This window comes from Cetorhinus maximus, chromosome 35, assembly GCF_964194155.1.
Source record: "Cetorhinus maximus chromosome 35, sCetMax3.hap1.1, whole genome shotgun sequence".
Lineage (NCBI taxonomy): Eukaryota > Metazoa > Chordata > Chondrichthyes > Lamniformes > Cetorhinidae > Cetorhinus > Cetorhinus maximus.
The window spans coordinates 446,629-469,933 of record NC_135913.1 but is presented as its reverse complement, the minus strand read 5'-3'; the positions used below and the strand labels follow the sequence as shown (position 1 = coordinate 469,933).

Here is a 23,305-nt window from a genome sequence, read left to right as displayed (position 1 = left end):
CCCCTTAAACCAGCTTATATTTCACCTCTCTTCTATTTTTACTTAGTTCTGTTGAAGAGTCATACGGACTCGAAACGTTAACCGTGTTCCTCTCCACAGATGCTACTGGACCTGCTGAGTTTTTCCAGGTATTTTTATTTTTATTTTTGTTTTGGATTTCCAGCATCTGCAGTTTTTTGCTTTTAGCCAGTAAAGGTCGCTGTGCAACAAATTTGCTCGAGCACGCATAGTTTAAGTTGGTAGAGCATCAGACTTTTAACCTGAGGCTCCAGCGTTCAAGTCCCTGCTCGAGTGTAGCATTTCAACTGCGAATTATCGATTCTTGTGAAAATTCCAGAAATCAGGAGCAATTCCTGCACATGGCTTCACGATATTTCCAAGATTTGCGATATGCTGATTCTATTTGACGTGCTAAGTATTTTCTGATGGCTGTGTTTTCACTTGTGTTGAATGGTACTTTCGAAATTATCTTTGGAGCCCTCTTCCTCAGAAGCCAGTGGATATTGGTGGCGTTTTTGGAAATTACTGATTTAGCGAGGTACGATGGATTTAATGGTCCCTTTTTTCTTTGAAAATAAAAACATTTAAAATGCAGGCATTTCTCCAAGGGGAGCCAACATATGTTATATATTCACTGGCGGTGATTTTGTGGGGCATGGGACATACAGCTTTGACCATTTCAAAGTTATGGAGGCGACAATATGGAGAGATAGTGAGGAGTGCATTGGGATTTTCAAGTCTAGAGGGAACAAGATTATTGCTCAGGGCTCCGGGAGCAGATGAGTTGAAGCCGATGTGGTGTTGCGCAATGGAAATTAGTGGAGGTTGAAATAGGCGATTTTAGTGGTGACACAGATACATAGTCAGAAGCTCATCTTTGGGTCAAATATGAAATCAAGTATGTGAACAGTCTGGTTCAAGGACGCACAGTTTTCACACTGAGTAGGATGGAGTTAGATGCTGGGATAGGGGAGCTTGTAGCAGAGACCAAAGAAAGGAAGGATATATCCTTTCATTCAGTGCTGGATATTGGATAAGCAGTTTGATAAATTGGCAATGGCTGTGGGGCGGAAAGAGACCTGAGGGGGAGCAGTGTATCATCAATGTACATGTGAAAAAAGTATGATGTCACTGTGGGTCGGCATCTCGATGAGAAATACAAACGAGTCCAGGAGGGGACCTCGAGGGAATCCAGAGGTGCTAGTGCAGAAATGGGATGAGAAATCATTGCTTGTGATACCCTGGATCTGTTTAGATTGGTACGTAGGGAACCATGCTGACTACTCAATATTTCGTTCCTCATATTTCGTTGGTTTTCTACCTTCTTCCTTAGTAAACATTCCATTATTTCTTGCAGCGCTGATGTTAACCTGACTGGTCTATAATTCTCTGAGCATATTCTGTCCACTTTCATAACTGTAGGAATTGTATTATTTATTCGCCAATCCTCTTTCACAACATATTTTTTCTAACGAATTATTAAATATGAATAGCAATCACTACGCTGTAACATGTCCAGATTATTTTTAAATAGGTGGATGAATACACCCTGATCTAGCAACTCAAAGACTCGGCAAACATCAGGCGCTGTTTGCCATTAGCAAGAGCAGACTTGTGCTGAACCATTATCTGTCACCTCATGGCCCGGCATATTCCCCATTGTACCAATCTCACCAAGCCAAGGGAACAACCCTCGTTCAACGAAGGGTGCACGAGGGAATGCCAGGAGCAGTAGCAGGCATACCTAAAAAGGAGGTGTCAACCTTGTAAAGCTGGAACCCAGGACTACTTGCGTGCCAATCAGCATTAGCAGCGAGCGATAGGCAGAGCTCAGTGATTCCACAACCAACGGAACATATCTAAGCACTGCAGCCATGTCACATCCAGTCCTGAATTGTCATGGACAATAACACAACTCCCCGGAGAAGTAGATTCACAAATACCCCATCCTGAATGATGGAAGAGCCTTGAAAATCCATTGATAAGGCTGCAGAATTCGCAACAATCATCAGCCAGAAGTGGGGAGTGAATGATCCATCTCGGCCTCATCCAGAGGCCTCCAGAATCACAGAGGCCAGTCTTAAAGCAATTCGATATATTCAACATGATACATTGAAACGGCTGAAGGCACTGGATAGTGCACAGGCTGGGGTCGCTGACAGAATTCCGGCAACAGACTTCGGCTCTTGAACTTGCAAGGCCCCTGGCCACGCCGTTCCAGTGCAGCTACAATTCTGGCATCTATCCAAAATACGGATATTGGCCGAAGTGTGTCGATTCGACGAAAATCAGGACAAGTCCAACCCAAGCAATGAGTGCCCCATCAGCCTTCTCTCGAACATGTGTAAAGAGATGGAATTGGTCATCAACAGTAGTATCAAGCGACACTTGCTTAGCAATACCCTGCTTATTATGCCCAGTTTGGGCTCCGCCAAGGTGACTCAGGTTCTGACCTCATTGCAGCCTTAATTCAAATATGGAAAAATGGCGGAACTCCAAATGTGAGGTGAGAGTGACTGCCGTTGACATCAAGGCAGCTTTTGGCCGAGTGTGGCATCATGGAGCCCTAGCAAAACTGGAGTCAATGGGAATCAGGGGATACTATCCATCAGTTGGAGCCATACCCAGCACAAAGAAAGATGGTTGAGGGAGTTGATGGGAAATCATCTCAGTTCCAGGACATCACTGCAGGACTTCCTCAGGGCAGTATCCTAGGACCAACATTCAGTTGCCTTCCTTCCATCATATGTTCAGAAGTGGGGATGTTCGCTGATTATTGCACAATTTGCAGCACCTTTCGTGCATCCTGAGATACTGAAGCAGTCCATTGTAAAATGCAGCAAGACCTGAGTAATATCCAGACTCGGGCTGACAAGTGGCAAGTAACATGTGCACCACACAAGTGCCAGGCAATGACTATCTCCAACAGGAGAGAATCTAAGCAACTTTGCTTGACATTCAATGGCATTACCATCGCTGAAACCCCCCACTATCAACATCCTGGGGGTTACCATTGACCTGATACTGAACTGGTCGAGCCACATAAACATTGTGATGACAAGGCTTGGAACCCTGCTGCGAGCAAATCACTTTCTGACTCCCGACAACCTGTCCACCATCTACAAGATCCAAGTCATGAGTGTGATGGAATGGTCTCCACTTGCGTGGATGAGTGAAGCTCCGACAGCACTCAAGAAACTTGATGCTGTCCAGTTTGAAACAGCCCGCTTGATCGGCACCAGATCCACAAACAATCACTCCCCCACCACAGATGCCTAGTAGTAGCATGGCAACCCATCAACAAGATGCACTGCAGGAATTCACCAAGGCTCCTTTTAGAGCACCTTCCAAACCCACGACCAATACCATCTAGAAGGACAAGGGTAGAAGATAGATGGGAACACCAGCACCTGAAAGTTCCCCTCCAAGTATCTCAGCATCCTGACTTGGAAATATATCGGCCCTTCCCTCATGTCACTGGGTCAAAATCCTTGAAATCCCTTCCTAACAGCAGTGTGGGCGTACCTACACTACATGGGCTGCAGCGGTTCAAGAAGGCAGCTCACCACCACCTTCCCAAGGGCAATTAGGAATGGGCAATAAATGCTGGCCCAGCCAGCGAATCCCACATCCTGTGAATGAATAAATAATCCATTTATTTAATACCCCTGCCACCGGTCTATGGTTACTTTGGCTATTATCCTTTCCACCCCATCGTGCTCCCGTTCCTAATGCTTCCCTCTATTTTAAATACTCGCCTGTAAAATATTTTAATGTATTCTTTCCTGTTCCTAGGTTATTTCATCTGAAGATAAAAGCAAAATACTGCTGATGCTGGAAATCTGAAACAAAAACAGAAAATGCTGGAAAAACTCAGCGGGTCTCACAGTATCCGTGGAGAGAGAAACAGAGTTAACGTTTCGAGTCCTTATGACGCTTCTTCAGAGCTTCAGTGTTATTTAATCTCAAATTCCTCTTTGCTTTGCCGCTTTACTGCAGCTCATGCTGTAAAGAATGGGGCGTCCCTTCACTTGTCCGCTGCTTAAGGCTCGAGGATCCCGCTGCACTGCAGATTTCTCACCCTCCCCCCGTCGGAAGGTCGAGCGAGAAGTGTTGCAATCCGACTGTGATTGCAGTTCCTCGGAAGTGTTGGTTCGATGGCAACAAGCGAACATGCGTTATGTAAAATTCCTGTTGCTACCCCGGGGAGCGCACTCGGCAGAGCATCAGCCGTTTAAGCTGAGGGCCCAGGGTCTAATTCCATGTTCGCCCGCCTTTTTTTTTAAATTCCCGATTCTCATGTGAATCATCCACTTCAATGACACATCAAAAACCCACGATGAATGGACTTTGTGATTGTGTTTCGTCCGGTACAGTCATTTTATTGTACATTCGTTCAGGAGGGATTTTTATCCGGACGGCTCCTTGCATATTGTGCACGTGTTTGAATTAACCTAAATGTAGCTGTTGGATGAATATTATATATTTTTTTCTTTCAATCGGGCAGCACCCCAAACTTACAATGAAAAGTGGGAGACGTTTAATGGGCACGGGCCGGACTTTGGGGTGAAGTGGACGGGTTAGGATTTGTGAAGAGCAATTGTGTTTGAATTTAGCGATGGTATTGAGAATGGATGCGTGAGGGAAATCCGCTGAACACAGTGGATGACCACAGGAAAAGTACAGAATCTAAAGGATGCAATGTTCACTGTCAGCCAGTAAAGGTCGCTGTGCGGCACCGCTGTCAGAGCCCGGATAGCTCAGTCGGTAGAGCATCAGACTTTTAATCTGAGGGTCCAGGGTTCAAGTCCCTGTTCGGGCGAAGAATTTTAATTGCTACTTATCGATTCTCATGTAAATCCCAGAAATCATAAGCAATTCCTGCAAATGCGTTTAAGATATTTCCAAGATTTACCATCTGCTGATTCTATTTGAATTGAAATGTGTTTTCTGATGGTAGTGTTTTCACTTGCACTGATTGGTATTTTGGAAATTATCTTTGGAGCCCTCTTCCTCGGAAGGCAGTGGAAGAAGAGACTTTGAATGTTTTTAATGATGATAGATTCTTGATTAACAAGGGGTGGGTGAACGTGTATCAGGGTAGACGGGAGGTTGCAATCAAATAGCCCATCACCTTATTGAATGGCAGAGCAGTATTGAAGGGCCGAGTGGCCTACTCCTGCTCCTGGTTCGTTTGTATGTTCGTCTGTTACCTGAAATTGGCAATTAGGAAGAAGTGACTTTTTTTTTAAATCTTCCTTTCAGCGGAACCCAGTGCAACAGAAATGATCAAAGAGCTTGCAAGTGGCAGGGTGGGGGCGGTCGGCTGTGGCCGGTGTTGGTGAGGGGCGGGGGTGGGATTGGGTTGGTGTGGGGGCGTGTCGGGGGGTCGCGGAATAGGTTTCGGTGACCTTTTCACAAGTAAAGCCTCGGAGAGGTAGCACTTGTGGCTGTGTGAGAGGAATACACTGTGCAGGCTGCGCTATTGGGAAATGAGGTGCAGTATGTCAGGCAGTGAATGTGCCGGTGTAAAACAGAATTGAGAACATGGATAGTTGAGCGGGGAATGCATCAGATTTTTTTAAAATCTGAGCGTTCAAAGTTAAAGTCCTTGCTTCCGAATGCTTTTTATTCTCACTCGCATTTTCATACAGTTGTCCAGAATCACAGAATTTTAATTCTCCAGAACATAAATAATTACATGGGCTATATGGCACAGGAAGAGTCCATACGGTACAGTCAGTCCGAGCCATCTTTTTTTTTGTTGCTTCGCCCGAGCCCCCTGCCATCTCTTTTAATCTCAATCTGCTATGTTAAACGAAACTGTGCTCCTTCTGCTCGACCTGCCTTGTGCGCATTGATCTTTTAGCGGCGGTGAGCTCATAATTAACATTTCTTCTTTTAGGTCCACTCACGGAGCCCCAATAAGACAGAAGCAAGGAAAGAGGATGTAGCTGGTCGTGTTTTCAGTGAGGATTTGTGCACCCAACCCGTAGGGTCACTGGGAAAGGATGCGTGAGAGACAGAAGCTCAAGAGACTGGATGATTCCAAAGCAAAGAGTATGTGGGCGCTGTAATGTCCATTGTTCCAGTGAAGCTCAACGCAAACTGGAGGAACAGCACCTCATCTTCCAGCTAGGCACTTTACAGCCTTCCGGACTGAATATTGAGTTCAACAACTTTAGATCATGAACTCTCTCCTCTATTCCCCACCCCGTTTCCGATCACCCTTTTACCAATAATTTATATAGATTTTTCTTTTCTCACCTATTTCCATTATTTTTAAATGTATTTCCATCCATTGTTTTATCTCTACCTTTTAGCCTATTTCGATTCCTTCCCCCGACCCCACCCCCACTAGGGCTATCTGTACCTTGCTCGTCCTGCTTTCTACCCTTAATTAGCACATTGCTTAGATAATATCACCACCTTTAACACCTCTTTGTCCTTTTGTCTGTGACATCTTTTGCCTATCTCCACCTATCACTGGCCCTCTATCCAGCTCGACTTGTCCCATCCTCACCCCTTAAACCAGCTTATATTTCACTTCTCTTCTGTTTTTACTTAGTTCTGTTGAAGATTCATACGGACTCGAAACATTAACTGTGTTCCTCTCCACAGATGCTGCCAGACCTGCTGAGCTTTTCCAGGTATTTTTATTTTTATTTTTGTTTTGGATTTCCAGCATCCGCAGTTTTTTGCTTTTAGCCAGCAAATGCCTACGTGCAGCAAGCTTGCTCGAGCCCGCATAGTTTAAGTCGGCGAGCGTCAAACTTTTAACCTGAGGGTCCAGGGTTCAAGTCCCAGCTCGAGCGTCGAATTTTATCTGCGAATTATCAATTCTCACGAAAATTCTAGAAATCATGAGCAATTCCTGCACATGGCTTTACGATATTTCCAAGATTTGCGATATGCTGATTCTATTTGACATGCAAAGTATTTTCTGATGGCAGTGTTTTCACTTGTATTGAATGGTACTTTCGAAATTATCTTTGGAGGTCTCTTCCTCAGCAGGCAGTGGATATTGGTGGCGTTTTTGGAAACTGCTGATTTAGCGAGGTCCGATGGATTTAAAGGTCCTTTTTTTCTTTGAAAATAAAAACATTTAAAATGCAGGCATTTCTCCAAGGGGAGCCAACATATGTTATAGATTCACTGGCAGTGATTTTGTGGAGCATGGGACATACAGCTTTGACCATTTCAAAGTTATGGAGGCGACAATATGGAGAGATAGTGAGGAGTGCATTGGGATTGTCAAGTCTAGAGGGAACAAGATTATTGCTCAGGGTTCCAGGAGCAGATGAGTTGAAGCCGATGTGGTGTTGGGCAATGGAAATTGCTGGAGGTGGAAATAGGCGATTTTAGTGGTGACACAGATACATAGTCAGAAGCTCATCTTTGGGTCAAGTAAGAAATCAAGTATGTGAACAGTCTGGTTCAAGGTCGCACAGTTTTCACACTGAGTAGGATGGAGTCAGATGCTGGGAGAGGGGAGCTTGTAGCAGAGACCAAAGAAAGGAAGGAAATATCTTTTCATCCAGCGCTGGATATTGGATAAGCAGTTTGATAAAGTGGCAATGGTTTTGGGGCGGAAAGAGATCTGAGGGGGAGCAGTGTATCAACAATGTACATGTGAAAAAAATATGATGTCACTGTGGGTCAGCATCTCAACGAGAAATAGGAATGCGTCAGGGAGGGGACCCCAAGGGAATCCAGAAGTGCTAGTGCGGAAATGGGATGAGAAATCATTGTTTGTGATACCCTGGATCTGTTTAGATTGGTACGTAGGGAACCATGCTGACTACTCAATTTTTCGTTCCTCATATTTCGATGGTTTTCTAACTTCTTCCTTAGTAAACATTCCATTATTTCTCGCAGCGCTGATGTTAACCTGACTGGTCTATAATTCTCTGGGCATATTCTGTCCACCTGCATAACTGTAGGAATTGTATTATTTATTCGCCAGTCCTTTCACAACATATTTTTTCTAACGAATTATTAAATATGAATAGCAATCCCTATGCTGTAACATGTCCAGAGTATTTTTAAGTAGGTGGATGAATACATCTTGATCTAGCAACTCAAAGACTCGGCAAACATCATGTGCTGTTTGCCATTAGCAAGAGCAGACTTGTGCTGAACCATTATCTGTACCCTCAGGGCCTGGCATATTCCCCATTCTACCAATCTCACCAAGCCAAGGGAACAATTCTCGTTCAATGAAGAGTGCACGAGGGAATGCCAGGATCAGTTGCAGGTATACCTAAAAAGGAGGTGTCAACCTTGTAAAGCTGGGACCCAGGACTACTTGCGTGCCAATCAGCATTAGCAGCGAGCGATAGGCAGAGCTCAATGATTCCACAACCAACGGAACAGATCTAAGCACTGCAGCCATGTCACATCCAGTCGTGAATTGTGGTGGACAATTACACAACTCCCCGGAGGACGTAGCTTCACAAATACCCCATCCTGAATGATGGAAGAGCCTTGCAAACCCAATGATAAGGCTGCAGAATTCGCAACAATCTTCAGCCAGAAGTGGAGAGTGGATGATCCATCTCGGCCTCCTCCAGAGGCCCCCAGAATCACAGAAGCCAGTCTTAAAGCAATTCGATATATTCCATGTGATACATTGAAATGGCTGAAGGCACTGGATAGTGCACAGGCTGGGGTTACTGACAACATTCCGGCAACAGACTTCGGTTCTTGAACTTGCAACGCCCCTGGCCACACCGTCCCAGTGCAGCTACAATTCAGGCATCTGTCCGAAATACGGATATTGGCCGAAGTGTGTCCATTCGAATCAGGACAAGTCCAACCCAAGCAATGAGTGCCCCATCAGCCTTCTCTCGATCATGTGTAAAGAGATGGAAGGGGTCATCAACAGTAGTATCAAGCGACACTTGCTTAGCAATACCCTGCTCACTGATGCCCAGTTTGGGTTCCGCCAAGGTGACTCAGGTTCTGACCTCATTGCAGTCTTAATTCAAATATGGACAAAGTGCGGAACTCCAAATGTGAGGTGAGAGTGAGTGCCGTTGACACCAAGGCAGCTTTTGGCCGAGTGTGGCATCATGGAGCCCTAGCAAAACTGTAGTCAATGGAAATCAGGGAGTACTATCCATCAGTTGGAGCCATACCCAGCAGAAAGGAAGATGGTTGTGGTAGTTGGCGGGAAATCATCTCAGTTCCAGGACATCACTGCAGGACTTCCTCAGGACAGTATCCTAGGCCCAACAATCAGTTACCTTCCTTCCATCATAGGGTCAGAAGTGGGGATGTTCGCTTATTATTATACAATTTGCAGCACCTTTGGCGCATCCTCAGATACTGAAGCGGCCCATGTCCAAATGCAGCAAGACCTGGGCAATATCCAGACTCGGGCTTACAAGTGGCAAGTAACATGTGCACCACACAAGTGCCAGGTAATGACCATCTCCAACAGGAGAGAATCTAAGCAACTTTACCTGACATTCAATGGCATTACCATTGCTGAAACCCCCACACTATCAACATCCTGGGGGTTACCATTGACCTGATACTGAACTGGTCGAGCCACATAAACATTGTGATTACAAGGCTCGGAACCCTGCGGCGAGCAAATCACCTCCTGACTCCCGACAACCTGTCCACCATCTACATGATCCAAGTCATGAGTGTGATGGAATGGTCTCCACTTGCGTGGATGAGTGAAGCTCCGACAGCACTCAAGAAACTTGATGCTGTCCAGTTTGAAATAGCCCGCTTGATCGGCACCAGATACACAAACATTCACTCCCCCACCACAGATGCCCAGTAGTAGCACTGCATCCCATCAACAAGATGCACTGCAGGAATTCACCAAGGCTCCTTTTAGAGCACCTTCCAAACCCACGACCAATATCATCTAGAAGGACAAGGGTAGAAGATAGATGGGAACACCACCACGTGGAGGTTCCCCTCCAAGTTCTCAGCAACCTGATTTGGAAATATATCGGCCCTTCCCTTATGTTACTGGGTCAAAATCCTGGAAATCCCTTCCTAGCAGCAGTGTGGGCGTACTTACATGACATGGGCTGCACCGGTTCAAGAAGGCAGCTCACCACCACCTTCCCAAGGGCAATTAGGAATGGGCAATAAATGCTGGCTCAGCCAGCGAAACCCACATGCTGTGAATGAATAAATAATCCATTTATTTAATAACCCTGCCACCGGTCTACGGTTACTTTGGCTATTATCCTTTCTATCTCATTGTGCTCCCATTCTCAATGCTTCCTCTATTTAAAATACTTGCCTGTAAAATATTTTAATGTATTCTTTTCCGTTCTTAGGTTATTTCATCTGAAGATAAAAGCAAAATACTGCTGATGCTGGAAATCGGAAACAAAAACAGAAAATGCTGGAAAAACTCAGCAGGTCTCACAGTATCTGTGGAGAGAGAAACAGAGTGAACGTTTCGTGTCCTTATGACGCTTCTTCAGAGCTTCAGTGTTATCTAATCTCAAATTCCTCTTTGCTTTGCCGCTTTACTGCAGCTCATGCCGTAAAGAATGGGGCGTCCCTTCATTTGCCCGCTACTTAAGGCCCGAGGATCCCGCTGCACTGCAGATTTCTCACCCTGCCAACGTCGGAAGGTCGAGCAAGGAGTGTTGCAATCCGACTGTGATTGCTGTTCCTCGGAAGTGTTGGTTAGATGGCAACAAGCGAACATGCGTTATGTAAAATTCCTGTTGCTACCACGGAGAGCGCACTCGGCAGAGCATCAGCCGTTTAAGCTGAGGGTACAGGGTCTAAATCCCTGTTCGCCCGCCTGTTTTTTTAAAATTCTCGATTCTCATGTGAATCATCCACTTCAGTGACACATCAACAACCCACGATGAATGGACGTCGTGATTGTGTTTCGTCCGGTACAGTAATTTTATTGTACATTCGTTCAGGAGGGTTTTTTATCCGGACGGCTCCTTGCATATTGTGCACGTATTTGAATTAACCTAAATGCAGCTGTGGGATGAATATTATATATTTTTTTCTTTCAATCATGCAGCACCCCAAATTTACAAAGAAAAGTGGGAGACGTTTGATGGGCGCGGGCCGGACTTTGGGGTGAAGTGGACGGGTTAGGATTTGTGAAGAGCAATTGTGATTGAATTTAGCGATGGTATTGAGAATGGATGTGTGAGAGGAATCCGCTGAACACAGTGGATGACCACAGGAAAAGTACAGAATCTGAAGGATGCAATGTTCACTGTCAGCCAGTAAAGGTCGCTGTGCGGGCCCGCGGTTAGAGCCCGGATAGCTCAGTCGGTAGAGCATCAGACTTTTAATCTGAGGGTCCAGGGTTCAAGTCCCTGTTCGGGCGAAGAATTTTAACTGCTACTTAGCGATTCTGATGCAAATCACAGAAATCATGAGCAATTCCTGCAAATCCCTTTAAGATATTTCCAAGATTTGCCATCTACTGATTCAATTTGAATTGAAATGTGTTTTTTGATGGTAGTGTTTTCACTTGCATTGAACGGTATTTTCGAAATTATCTTTGGAGCCCTCTTCCTCAGAAGGTAGTGGAAGTAGAGACTTTGAATATTTTTAATGCTGATAGATTCTTGATTAACAAGGGGTGGGTGAAAGTGTATCGGGGTAGACGGGAGGTTGCAGTCAGATAGGCCATCACCTTATTGAATGGCAGAGCAGTATTGAAGGGCCGAGTGGCCTACTCCTGCTCCTGGTTCGTTTGTATGTTCGTCTGGTACCTGAAATTGGCAATTAGGACGAAGTGACATTTTTTTAAATCTTCCTTTCAGCGGAACTCAGTGTAACAGAAATGATCAAAGAGCTTGCAAGTGGCAGGGTGGGGGCGGTCGGCTGTGGCCGGTGGTGGTGAGGGGTGAGGGTGGGATTGGGTTGGTGCGGGAGCGTGTCGGGGGTGTCACGGAATATTTTACGGTGACCTTCTCGGAAGTAAAGCTTCGGAGAGGCAGCACTTGTGTCTGTGTGAGAGGAATACACTGTGCAGGCTGCACTATTGGGAAATGAGGTGCAGGATGTCAGTCAGTGAATGTGCCGGTGTAAAACAGAATTGAGAACATGGATAGTTGAGCGGGGAATGCATCAGATTTTTAAAAATCTGAGTGTTCAAAGTTAAAGTCCTCACTTCGGAATTGCTTTTAATTCTCACTCGCATTTTCATACAGTTGTTCAGAATCACAGAATTAGAATTTTCCAGAACAGAAATAATTACATGGGCTATATGGCACAGGAAGAGTCCATACGGTACAGTCAGTCCGAGCCATCTTTTTTTTTGTTGCTTCGCTCGAGCTTCCATCCATCTCTTCTAATCTCAATCTGCTATATTAAACGAAACTGTGCTCCTTCTGCTCGACCTGCCTTATGCGCATTGCCGTTTAAGCGGCGGTGAGCTCTTAATTAACATTTCTCCTTTTAGCTCCACTCACGGAGCCCCAATAAGACAGGAGCAAGGAAAGAGGATGTAGCTGGTCGTGTTTTCAGAGAGGATTTGTGCACCAAACCCGTAGGGTCACTGGGAAAGGGTGCGTGAGAGACAGAAGCTCAAGAGACTGGATGATTCCAAAGCAAAGAGTATGTGGGCGCTGTAATGTCCCATTGTTCCAGTGAAGCTCAACGCAAACTGGAGGAACAGCACCTCATCTTCCGACTAGGCACTTTACAGCCTTCCGGACTGAATATTGAGTTCAACAATTTTAGATCATGAACTCTGTGTTCCATCCCCACCCCCTTTCCGATTCCCCCCCCTTTTTTCCAATAATTTATATAGATTTTTCTTTTCTCACCTATTTCCATTATTTTTAAATGTATTTCCATCCATTGGTTTATCTCTACCTTTTAGCCTTTTTCAATTCCTTCACCCCACCCCCACTAGGGCTATCTGTACCTTGCTCGTCCTGCTTTCTACCCTTAATTAGCACATTGCTTATATAATATCACCACCTTCAACACCTCTTTGTCCTTTTATCTATGACATCTTTTGGTTATCTCCACCTATCACTGGCCCTCTATCCAGCTGTACTTGTCCCACCCCCCCTTAAACCAGCTTATATTTCACCTCTCTTCTATTTTTACTTAGTTCTGTTGAAGAGTTATACGGACTCGAAACGACAACTGTGTTCCTCTCCGCAGATGCTGCCAGACCTGTTGAGTTTTTCCAGGTATTTTTATTTTTATATTTGTTTTGGATTTCCAGCATCTGCAGTTTTTTGCTTTTAGCCAGTAAAAGTCGCTGTGCAGCAAATTTGCGAGAGCCCGCATAGTTTAAGTTGGTAGAGCATCAGACTTTTAATCTGAGGCTCCAGGGTTCATGTACCTGCTCGGGTGTAGCATTTTAACTGCGAATTATCGATTCTCGCAAAAATTCTAGAACTCAGGAGCAATTCCTATACATGGTTTTACGATATTTCCAAGATTTGTGATATGCTGATTCTATTTGAGGTGCAAAGTATTTTCTGATGGCTGTGTTTTCACTTGTATTGAATGGTACTTTCGAAATTATCTTTGGAGCTCGCTCCCTCAGACCGCAGTTGATATTGGTGGCGTTTTTGGAAACTACTGATTTAGCGAGGTACAATGGATTTAAAGGTCCTTTTTTTCTTTGAAAATAAAAACATTTAAAATGCAGGCATTTCTCCAAGGGGAGCCAACATATGTTATATATTCACTGGCGGTGATTTTGTGGAGCATGGGACATACAGCTTTGACCATTTCAAAGTTATGGAGGCGACAATATGGAGAGATAGTGAGGAGTACATTGGGATTGTCAAGTCTAGAGGGAACAAGATTATTGCTCAGGGCTCTAGGAGCAGATGAGTTGAAGCCGATGTGGTGTTGGGCAATGGAAATTGCTGGAGGTGGAAATAGGCGATTTTAGTGGTGATACACAGTCAGAAGCTTATCTTTGGGTCAAGTAAGAAATGAAGTATGTGAACAGTCTGGTTCAAGGTCGCACAGTTTTCACACTGAGCCGGATGGAGTCAGATGCTGGGATAGGGGAGCTTGTAGCAGAGACCAAAGAAAGGAAGGAAATATCCTTTCATTCAGCGCTGGAAAATATGATAAGCAGTTTGATAAAGTGGCAATGGTTGTGGGGCGGAAAGGGGTCTGAGCGGGAGCAGTGTATCATCAATGTACATGTGAAAAAAATATGATGTCACTGTGGGTCAGCATCTCAATGAGAAATACGAATGAGTCAGGGAGGGGACGCCGAGGGAATCCAGAAGTGCTAGTGCGGAAATGGGATGAGAAATCATTGCTTGTGATACCCTGGATCTGTTTAGATTGGTAAGTATGGAACCATACTGACTACTCAATATTCCGTTCCTCATATTTCGATAGTTTTCTATCTTCTTCCTTAGAAAACATTCCATGATTTCTCGCAGCGCTGATGTTAACCTGACTGGTCTATAATTCTCTGGGCATATTCTGTCCACCTTCATAACTGTAGGAATTGTATTATTTATTCGCCAATCCTCTTTCACAACATATTTTTTCTAATGGATTATTAAATATGAATAGCAATCCCTACGCTGTAACATGTCCAGATTATTTTTAAATAGCTGGATGAATACATCCTGATCTAGCAGCTCAAACATCAGGCGCTGTTTGCCATTAGCAAGAGCAGACTTGTGTTGAACCATTATCTGTACCCTCATGGCCCGGCATATTCCCCATTCTACCAATCTCACCAAGCCAAGGGAACAACCCTTGTTCAATAAGAGTGCACGAGGGAATTCCAGGAGCAGTAGCAGGCATACCTAAAAAGGAGGTGTCAACCTTGTAAAGCTGGAACCCAGGACTACTTGCGTGCCAATCAGCATTAGCAGCGAGCGATAGGCAGAGCTCAGTGATTCCACAACCAACGGAACAGATCTAAGCACTGCAGCCATGTCACATCCAGTCGTGAATTGTGGTGGACAATAACACAACTCCCCGGAGGACGTAGCTTCACAAATACCCCATCCTGAATGATGGAAGAGCCTCGTAAACCCAATGATAAGGCTGCAGAATTCGCAACAATCATCAGCCAGAAGTGGAGAGTGGATGATCCATCTCGGCCTCCTCCAGAGGCCCCCGAAACACAGAGGCCAGTCTTACAGCAATTCGATATATTCCACGTGATACATTGAAACGGCTGAAGGCACTGGATAGCGCAAAGACTGGGGTCACTGACAGAATTCCGGCAACTGACTTCGGCTCTTGAACTTGCAACGCCCCTGGCCACGCCGTTCCAGTGCAGCTACAATTCAGGCATCTGTCCGAAATACGGATATTGGCAGAAGTGTGTCCATTCGACAAAACTCAGGACAAGTCCAACCCAAGCAATGACAGCCCCATCAGCCTTCTCTCGATCATGTGTAAAGAGATGGAAGGGGTTATCAACCGTAGTATCAAGCGACACTTGCTTAGCAATACCCTGCTCACTGACGCCCAGTTTGGGTTCCGCCAAGGTGACTCAGGTTCTGACCTCATTGCAGCCTTAATTCAAATATGGAAAAAATGCGGAACTCCAAATGTGAGGTGAGAGTGAGTGACTGCCGTTGACATCAAGGCAGCTTTTGGCTGATTGTGGCATCATGGAGTCCTAGCAAAACTGGAGTCAATGGGAATCAGGGGGAACTATCCATCAGTTGGAGCCATACCCAGCAGAAAGGAAGATGGTTGTGGTAGTTGGCGGGAAATCATCTCAGTTCCAGGACATCACTGCAGGACTTCCTCAGGGCAGTATCCTAGGCCCAACAATCAGTTACCTTCCTTCCATCATCGGGTCAGAAGTGGGGATGTTCACTGATTATTGCACAATTTGCAGCACCTTTCGCGCATCCTCAGATACTGAAGCAGTCCATTGTAAAATGCAGCAAGACCTGGGCAATATCCAGACTTGGGCTGACAAGTGGCAAGTAACATGTGCACCCCATAAGTGCCAGGCAATGACCATCTCCAACAGGAGAGAACCTAAGCAACTTTACTTGACATTCAATGGCATTACCATCGCTGAAACCCCCCACTATCAACATCCTGGGGGTTACCATTGACCTGATACTGAACTGGTTGAGACACATAAACATTGTGATGACAAGGATCGGAACCCTGCGGCGAGCAAATCACCTCCTGACTCCCGACAACCTGTCCACCATCTACAAGATCCAAGTCATGAGTGCGATGGAATGGTCTCCACTTGCGTGGATGAGTGAAGCTCCGACAGCACTCAAGAAACTTGATGCTGTCCAGTTTGAAACAGCCCGCTTGATCGGCACCAGATCCACAAACATTCACTCCCCCACCACAGACGCACAGTGGTAGCATTGCATCCCATCAACAAGATGCACTGCAGGAATTCACCAAGGCTCCTTTTAGAGCACCTTCCAAACCCACGACCAATACCATCTAGAAGGACAAGGGTAGAAGATAGATGGGAACACCACCACGTGGGAAGTTCCCCTCCAAGTCTCTCAGCATCCTGACTTGCAAATATATAGGTCGTTCCCTCATGTCACTGGGTTAAAATCCTTGAAATCCCTTCCTAACAGCAGTGTGGGTGTACCTACGCCACATGGGCTGGAGCGGTTCAAGAAGGCAGCTCACCACCACCTTCCCAAGGGCAATTAGGAATGGGCAATAAATGCTGGCCCAGCCAGCGAATCCCACATCCTGTGAATGAATAAATAATCCATTTATTTAATACCCCTGCTACCGGTCTATGGTTACTTTGGTTATTATCCTTTCTATCCCATCGTGCTCCCGTTCCCAATGCTTCCCTCTATTTAAAATACTTGCCTGTAAAATATTTTAATGTATTCTTTTCTGTTCCTAGGTTATTTAATCTGAAGATAAAAATAAAATACTGCTGATGCTGGAAATCTGAAACAAAAACAGAAAATGCTGGAAAAACTCAGCAGGTCTCACAGTATCCGTGGAGAGAGAAACAGAGTTAACGTTTCGAGTCCTTATGACGCTTTTTCAGAGCTTCAGTGTTATCTAATCTCAAATTCCTCTTTGCTTTGCCGCTTTACTGCAGCTCGTGCCGCAAAGAAGCGGGCGTCCCTTCACTTGCCTGCCGCTTAAGGCCCGAGGATCCCGCTGCACTGCAGATTTCTCACCCTCCCCCCGTCGTAAGGTCGAGCAGGAAGTGTTGCAATCCGACTGTGATTGCAGTTCCTCGGAAGTGTTGGTTCGATGGCAACCAGCGAACATGCGTTATGTAAAATTCCGCTTGCACCGCACTCGGCAGAGCATCAGCCGTTTAAATTGAGGGCCCAGGGTCTAATACCCTGTTCGCCCTCCTTTTTTAAAAAAGATTCTCGATTCTCATGTGAATCATCCACTTCAGTGACACATCAACAACCCACGAAGAATGGACTTTATGATTGTGTCTCGTCCGGTACAGTCATTTTATTGTACATTCATTCAGGAGGGTTTTTTATCCGGCCGGCTGCTTGCATATTGTGCACGTATTTGAATTAACCTAAATGCAGCTGTTGGATGAATATTATATATTTTTTTCTTTCAATCGGGCAGCACCCCAAATTTACCAAGAAAAGTGGGAGACGTTTTATGGGCACGGGCCGGACACTGGGGTGAAGTGGACGGGTTAGGATTTGTGAAGAGCAATTGTGATTGAATTTAGCGATGGTATTGAGAATGGGTGCGTGAGAGGAATCCGCTGAACACAGTGGATGACCGCAGGAAAAGTACAGAATCTGATGGATGCAATGTTCGCTGTCAGCCAGTAAAGGTCGCTGTGCGGCACCGCTGTCAGAGCCCGGATAGCTCAGTCGGTAGAGCATCAGACTTTTAATCTGAGGGTCCAGGGTTCAAGTCACTGTTCGGGCGATGAATTTTAACTGCCACTTATCGATTCTGATGTAGATCGCAGAAATCATGAGCAATTCTTTCAAATGCCTTTAAGATATTACCAAGGTTTGCCATCTGCTGATTGTATTTGAATTGTAAAGTGCTTTCTGATGGCGGTGTTTTCACTTGCATTGAATGGTATTTTCTAAATTATATTTGGAGCCCTCTTCCTCAGAAGGTTAATGGAAGCAGAGGCTTTAAACGTTTTTAATGCTGATAGATTCTTGAATAACAAGGGGTGGGTGAAATTGTATCGGGATAGACGGGTGGTTGCAATCAGATAGGCCATCACTTTATTGAATGGCAGAGCAGTACTGAAGGGCCGAGTCGCCTACTCCTGCTCCTGGTTAGTATGTATATTTATATGTTACCTGAAATTGGCAATTAGGACGAAGTGACATTTTTTTTAACTTCCTTTCAGCGGTACCCAGTGTAACAGAAATTATCAAAGAGCTTGTAAGTGGCAGGATGGGGGCGGTCGGCTGTGGCCGGTGTTGGTGAGTGGCGGGGGTGGGATTGGGTTGATGTGGGGGCGTGTCGGGGGGGTCGCGGAATAGTTTACGGTGACCTTCTCGGAAGTAAAGCCTCGGAGAGGTAGCACTTGTGGCTGTGTGAGAGGAATACACTGTGCAGGCTGCACTTTTGGGAAATGAGGTGCAGGATATCAGGCAGTGAATGTGCCGGTGTAAAACAGAATTGAGAATATGGATAATTGAGCGGGGAATGCATCAGATTTTTAAAAATCTGAGCGTTCAAAGTTAAAGTCCTTGCTTCCGAATTGCTTTTAATTCTCACTCGCATTTTCATACAGTTGTCCAGAATCACAGAATTTTAATTCTCCAGAACAGAAATAATTACATGGGCTATATGGCAGAGGAAGAGGCCATACGGTACAGCCAGTCCGAGCCATCTTTCTTTTGTTGCTTCGCTCGAGCCTCCTGCCATCTCTTTTAATGTCAATCTGCTACATTAAACGAAACTGCGCTCCTTCTGCTCGACCTGCCTTGTGCGCATTGCCCTTTAAGCGGCGGTGAGCTCATAATTAACATTTCTTCTTTTAGCTCCACTCACGGAGCCCCAATAAGACAGAAGCAGGGAAAGAGGATGTACCTGGTCGTGTTTTCAGAGAGGATTTGTGCACCGAACCTGCAGGGGCACTGAGAATGGATGCGTGAGAGATATAAACTCAAGAGACTGGATGATTCCAAAGCAGAGAATGTGGGCGCTGTAATGTCCCATCTTAGCCGGCGGAGGTCGCTGCGCACTCACCTCTCGTCCAGTCATCTGAGTCGGTAAAACATCAGAATTTTAATATGAGAGGGCGCAGGGTTCAAAGCCCTGCTCGGACACCGCTTCAAATTTGGATATCACATGGCCCGTGCTGTTCTTGTAAGTAACCAAAAGTGTTGTCACCATCCCTGTTTTTCGTAAGTGGTATTTTTTTTCTGAAGTCGGTGCTTTGAAATATATTGAGCAGAGGTTCCGGGATCCTCAATTCCTATTTTCATTCAGTCCGCTGCTTCACGGGAATTTCAATCTGATTTTTCTGATGCCTGAATAAAACAAACATGTTTCAATTCCATCCCGGGCACCAAACCTTCAAATATGATTCATGTTCGTACATTTTCTGAATGCAGTTTAAAATTTTGCTCGGAGGCGTGATGTTTCGAAACATTTTAGGTAAAAAAAATTGCATTGGTTTATTGAAGCGATTATTGGGACAAGTCTTATGTTTTCGTCAATAAATTTGTTTTCTACCCACCGGTACTGTTGTAAAGTGTGTATTTTACAGAGTGTTCATTCATTGACAAAGCCAAATCAACGAGCGATCCCCGGGCCTCAGGTTAAAAGTTTGATTCTATATCACTTCGTTGGTTCAACATTGAACTGATTTGCCGTGGGTAAGCTCCCAAAAAATAACTATGTGATCCAGCCCTGATCGTCTGTTTTTGCTGTGTTAATCAAATGATATACAAAAGCCCTCAGGGGTTACTCCCCTGCTCCTCTCACAATGGGGCTGTGGGATCTTTTGCACATCTTTCACCAAAAGAAGGTAATGCCCAGTTTACATCTTTAAGCAGTGTCAGTGGGTGGAAATAAGCTTGTCAATCAAAATAATGACGCGGGCATTGCTGACTAGGCCAGCATCTGTAGCTCATCCCCAATACCCTTGAGAAGGCGGTGCTGAGCCACGTCCTTGAACCCGCGCTGGCCAAATGGTTTAGGTACATCCACAGTTCTATTAGGAAGGGAGTTCCAGGGATTTAGTCAGAACAGGGACTTGAATCCAACAACAGTGAAGAAACTGCGATACAGTTCCAAACTAGGACGGTCAGTGGGTTGGAGGGGAAATTGCAGGTGTTAATGTTCCCATGCCTCTACCTGCCCTTGTCTTTGGTGGAGTCTGCGAGTTTGGATGGTGCCATGAAGCTTTGCAGAGTTGCTGCAGTTCATCTTGTAGATGGGACACCACAACTGGCGAATGAATGAAAAAATTGCTACCGAAAATAACACCTTAATTTAGACTTTAAAGCAAAGTCATTATGAACGACCGCTTCGAAACATTAAGTTGCCTGCAAAGTTTCAAAATAAATTCAGAAAATGTTATAATGTAAATTATATTCCAAAATTAAGTGTCATGGATGGAATTCAAAGAGATTAATGAGTTTTATTTGGAGAGCAGCGAAGATCAGCTTCGCATCGCCGTGTTACTTGGGGCTGGATGAAAATAATAATTGATAATTTCGAAAGAAACATAATTCATAATAAGTTAAAATATTGCATCAGATAACCAGCATGTCGCACATCTTTAAAATAACTTAAAGAGATGAGAGCGAATTCGCGGCGATAGAATGGTTTGCAAGAGAATCGATAATTCACGTTTAAAAACATCACAGGAGCAAGGGCTTGAAAACTATGCTCAGTTCTGACGAATAGTCATACGGACTCGAAACGTTAACTGTATCTCTTTCCCAGATGCTGTCAGACCTGCTGAGGTTTTCCAGCTATTTTTGTTTTTGTTTCTCATATTAAGAATCTAATGCTCGACCGACTGAGCTACCCAGGACCCCAATGCGCTTTGTCACGGCGACCTCTGGTGGCTGACAGTGAACATTGCATCGCCCAAATTGTGCATTTCCTTCCCAAGTCTGTTCAGCGGATTTTTGCCTCACATCCTATCTCACTACCCTCCGCCCACCCCCTCGTTCAACCCCACAGGCTTGCTTCACAATTACTTTCCAGACGCCCTCACCTTTGCACTTGCCGCCAGTCTCCGGCCCGCACTCATTAAACGCTGCCTCATTTTTACTGTTATTTTTGAGGGAGTTGGTGGCTCCCTGGTTGAAAGCGATAATTAATATTGAGGGAACCACCACTTGAAGGCAAATGCAAGCACCTGTGCAACCAGCAAGGAGATGGAGTCTTAGGAATTCCTTCCAAATGCAAACACTGAAAACAGAATTTCGCAGAATGAATGCAAGAATAAACTCCATTCCCAGAGCCAAGTCCGCGATTGGCCAGGGTTTTATAGCATAGTGGTTATCGCGTCTGTTTTACGCGCAGAAGGTCCTGGGGTCCATCTCCAGTGGAACCAATACTCCCTTTGGGCCAAATAAATAGCAAGTGACATGAAACAAGGATGATTGTGAAAAGCAGCTGGCCCTCGCTAAATCCTCTTGACATGTTCCTCACAGCCAACGTGCTAAATGTAAATCTCTTTCCCAAAATACTACATTTAATAAGGGCGCAGTACACTCACCCGAACCCAGACCCTCTCTGCTTCGTGTGCTTGTCTAGATAACCCATAAATTAATCTGTTCTCTCTTCTGGCTCGGTCTGACCCACTCCGCTCATTCCCTCGGATCATAATCCTGCTTTATGTCGCTGGTAAATGCCAGAGAAAACTATTTACTTAATATCCCTGCCGTCTGTCTCTCGTTATTTGTGGGTATCATCCTTTCTACCCTATCACGCTCCTTTCCCAATGCTGCCTCCATTGTAAGTGCTCGCCTGTAAAATATTTAACCTAGTCTTTTGTGTTCCTAGATTATTTAAACTCTAGGTAAAAGCAAAATACTGCTGATGCTGGAAACCTGAAACAAAAAGAGGAAATTCTGGAAAAACTCAGCAGGTCTAACGGCATCTGCGGAGAGAGAAACAGTGTTAACGTTTCGAGTGTGTATATCCCTTCTTCAGAGTTTCAGTGTTACTTAATCTCAAACTCCCCTTTGCTTTCCGGGTTTAGGGCAGTTCGTGCCGGAAGAAATAGGTGGGGGCGGGGTTTCCAGCGGCGGGGGCGTGGCTTCAGTCTCCCGCTGCTGAAGGCCCGGGGTACCCGCTGCGGTGCGGATTTCCCAACCTGCCCCCGTCGGAAGATTGGGTGAGAAATGTGCAATCTGAATGTGATTGCAGTTCCTCCGGAGTTCTGGTTGGATGGCAACCAGCGAACATGGATATATAAGATTCCGGTTGCTGCCCCGGAGAGCGCACTGGGCAGAGCATCAACCGTTTAAGCTGAGGGTCCAGTGTCTAATTCCCTTTTCCGCCCCTTTTTTTTTGGTTAAATTCTCAGTTCTCATGTGAATCATCCAATTCAGTGACACATCAACAATCCACGCTGAATGGACTTTTTTATTGTGTTTCGTCCGGTACAGTCATTTTCCTGTACATGCGTTTAGGAGGGTTTTCTATCCGGCCGGCTCCGTGCATATTGTGCACATGTTTACATTAACCAAAATGTGGCTGTTAGATGAATATTATCATTTTATTTCTTTCAATCAGGCAGCCCCCCAAAATTTACCAAAAAAATACAATGGAAGAGCGTTTGGTTGGTGCGGGCCGGACTTTGGGGTGAAGTGGACGGGTTTGTGAAGAGGTTTGTACAATTTGTGAAGAGCAATTTTGATTGAATTTAGCAAAAGTATTGGGAATGGGTGTGTGAGAGGCATCCGCTGAACACAGCGGATGACTGTAGAAAAAGTACAGAATCTGAAGGATGCAATATTCGCTCTCAGCCTGTGTAGGTCGCTGTGTGGCAGAGCTGGCAGAACCCGGATAGTTCAGTCGGTAGACTTTTAATCTGAGGTTCCCAAGGTTCAAATCACTGTTCGGGCGCTGGTTTTAACTGTGAATTATTGGTTCTTATATGAATCCGAGAATTTATGAGCAATTGTTGTCCATCTCTTTAAGATAGTTCAAGGATTGGCGATGTGTTCATTCTATTTGGACAGCAAGGTATTTTCTGATGTTGGTGTTTTCATTTGTATTGAATGGTTTTTTCGAAATTATCAATTTCCATTTTCACCCAGCCCCAACCGACACGACGTGTTGAAGGTGTTCTTCCTGCTCTTCCAAATAAACCTCATAACCAATTCCAATTTATTCCATGACCGTCAGATTTCAAATTTAATTTACTTTATGACATTTTCTGAAATTCTTTTGAGGC

General features: G+C 45.0%; 3 non-coding genes across 3 annotated transcripts; all 3 read left to right on the top strand.

Moving 5' to 3' along the window:
• The first annotated feature begins 4,749 nt into the window (after positions 1 to 4,749).
• Positions 4,750 to 4,822, top strand: trnak-uuu (transfer RNA lysine (anticodon UUU)). The gene has a single exon. It is a non-coding gene; the product is annotated as a tRNA-Lys (tRNA).
• Positions 4,823 to 11,265: 6,443 nt separating this feature from the next.
• Positions 11,266 to 11,338, top strand: trnak-uuu (transfer RNA lysine (anticodon UUU)). The gene has a single exon. It is a non-coding gene; the product is annotated as a tRNA-Lys (tRNA).
• A 6,427-nt stretch (positions 11,339 to 17,765) lies between these two features.
• Positions 17,766 to 17,838, top strand: trnak-uuu (transfer RNA lysine (anticodon UUU)). Its single transcript has one exon. It is a non-coding gene; the product is annotated as a tRNA-Lys (tRNA).
• The last annotated feature ends 5,467 nt before the right edge of the window (positions 17,839 to 23,305 follow it).